Source organism: Coenobita brevimanus, chromosome 94, assembly GCF_032717465.1.
Source record: "Coenobita brevimanus isolate Jiangsu-jjx chromosome 94, ASM3271746v2, whole genome shotgun sequence".
NCBI lineage: Eukaryota > Metazoa > Arthropoda > Malacostraca > Decapoda > Coenobitidae > Coenobita > Coenobita brevimanus.
In genome coordinates this window covers 8,927,382-8,930,198 of record NC_137047.1, presented here as the reverse complement: position 1 = coordinate 8,930,198, position 2,817 = coordinate 8,927,382, and the positions used below count along the sequence as shown (strand labels likewise).

The 2,817-nt window shown below is 40.2% G+C and overlaps 1 pseudogene; it reads left to right on the top strand.

Moving 5' to 3' along the window:
- Positions 1-117, top strand: LOC145413034 (5S ribosomal RNA; annotated as a pseudogene).
- The last annotated feature ends 2,700 nt before the right edge of the window (positions 118-2,817 follow it).

The following is a 2,817-nucleotide window of genomic DNA, read 5'->3' as shown; positions in this document are numbered from 1 at the left end:
TTCACTGGACATGCTGTTGAGTACACCGCTTCCCGTCCGATCAGCGAAGTTAAGCAACGTTGGGTCTGGTTAGTACTTGGATGGGTGACCGCTTGGGAACACCAGATGCTGTTGGCATAACGTTCTCCCTACGTGTCAAGTGGGGTTGGTGGAGGATTAGTGCCCCCCCCTGTTAAACAATTAACTCTGAGCTCTTGGCCACCCCGTTTGGGATACGTGGCGTCTGGCAATGAATGAATGAATGTTTCTCTTTCCTTGTTTCTGACTCCACCTTAATCCATCCTTAGGAAAAAGGGTCATGATGATGTGTATGGACACATACCTACAATGGAAAGCAATGAATAGGGAGGAGAAAAAGGAGCTAAAAATTAGGGCAGCAGGTACAGTATGACTCAAAGCATTACAATGAAACTTAAGATGTGTATTTCTCAGCATTAAAGGCCAAATCACTTGGCTCTGACATGACCAAAAGTTCATTCCAGTGAGTCGTGAAAGTCAAGATCTCTAGAGGAATCTTACTGTAGTTATATGTGACCTTCATCTTGAGTTCTGGTTTAAAAACTTAACTTTTGTTGTCTCATCCATAACTAAATATGTCCAGTTTTCTTTCAAATTACAATTTTCAGGCAAGGGACACCTAGTGAAACCATCCTTATACTCAAGTGTGTTTCAAGAAAAAAAATGAATATTATTTTGCCCCATATATTTCTGTACACATACAGCACCTGTGTATGCTGATTTAGTCTTTGGTTATGCAGAAGCAAAAAACTAAATGTGACTGCATTAATATATGGGTGAGAGACTATCAGCCTGACATGGCATGAGGAGGATAAACAAAGAGTACAAGAATGGTGGAAATGGAACTGTTGAGGAATGAATTCTGTACATGGAATGTGTAGGGTGAATAAGATCATTATTCACAAAATATGTGATGTAAAGGAAGTCTGTTCTTAAAACAGCTGGAGAAAATCAACTTGGACAGTATGACCATACAAAGTACTGTACAGTACTGGTAAATGGATGCAGATAGGTTGGCAAAAAAGGTATAAGAGGTCTAATCAGAAAGTATCCAACCTTACCCTCTAAAAAAATAAATAGCTAACCTGTTTAGGTAGGACACTATCCCTCCCCTCAAAGTAAGTGCCTTCCGACTTGACACATGTAGCCCAGCGTTCTTTCCACTCCCTGAAACATTCTTCAAAATCGGTTGTCAGTATCTCCTGCAGGTGTTTCATCACATTTGGCATAATCTCTCCTCTTGAATGAATGTTGCTTAAGATATGTTGGAGTGTGCAAATTGCGATCCCGGACTTTCTGAAGACTGTTATCACTGGAGATGAGACTTGGGTGCACAGGTACAACCCAGAAACCAAAGCGCAGTCATCCCAGTGGACGCATGCCGGGTCGCCACGGCCAAAAAAAAAGCGCAACAGGTCTGCAGCAAAGTGAAAGCACTCTCATTTTTTTTTAACTACCGTCATGTTGTGCATTACAAATAGGCACCAGAAGGTCAGACTGTCAACAAACATTACTATCTCAGCATTATCTGTCATCCTCATTGCGCAGTTTGGCAGACGAGACCATACCTTCGGATGCAGCAAGTTGTAAGCTTCACCGTAATGCCCCTGCCCATTCTTCTCAACTGATTCAAGAATTTTTGGGCAAGCACACCATCCTGCAGCTCAAGCAGACTCCCTTCTTACCAGACTTGACTCCATGTGCCTCTTGGTTATTACCCAAGCTTTGAAAAAATGTTTCAGGCAGTGGAAAGACCACGCTACATGTGTCAAGTCAGAAGGGGTCTACTTTGAGGAGGATAATCTTAGCTCAAGAGGTTATCAATTTATTTTGGGGGGACCTAAGGTCAGATACTTTCTGAACAGACCTCGTATGTGAGTGAGTTTACCGGTAGAAGGAGGCATGGTATGCCAAGATGGGGGATGTGTATGGTTCACAAGACTAAGACAGTAAGGTATGGAAACTGAAGAGACTAAGAAACTAACAGAGGATCATACTGATGAATTGTTTGGAGCACCACAGGACATGGGTTGGGAGACCCCTTAGTAGTCAACATACTATTTGGTAGGTGACAGACTGAGTATCTGCCAGGTGAATGTGAAATGTACTGTGATTAAAAAAACAAACAAAAAGGGGGGGGGGAGATGGTTAGGTCATTGAGGTGGAAACAGGATTCTAGGGCTTGAATGATGAATGACTGATTGTCTGACCCACTGCTGAGTTTCCATTTCATTCCCATCCTCACAAGAGAAGAGCTTTATGTGATGAAATTCAAAACTTCTAGTTATCTTAGGAACATACCAAAACTGATTAAGATGTGTCCATGCAAGACAGAATTCTGTTAATGGCTAACTTTCCTCCCTCCTTTATTTGACATTATTTTGTCCTACATAATTATGGCCTACCACTTTCCCTGTCTGCATTATGGACATTATTTTGAATTAGGTATTCAACAACATCGAAGAGATACGAACTTTTTTGTTTTTCCCATTAACAAGTTTATTTCATCATACAAGTACAGTAAAAAAGTGAGAACAAGAAAATAAATAGTAAACAATAGCTCCTTATTTCAATAAGAATTCATGTTCTGAGGAAAAATTACCTTTACATATGAAGGGTAATGGAAAAAAAATATATTAAAGGCATTGATGCCATGAATATTTTATTATTTCTAAAATAAGAACTTACTGGAAAAGAATGTATTCATAAAATCCCCTGGCTACTGTATAACTGTGATGTTTGTACAGTAGTACTCAACACTAGTTTGTGAAAATGACAAGTGACAAATGAGTGAGTGTG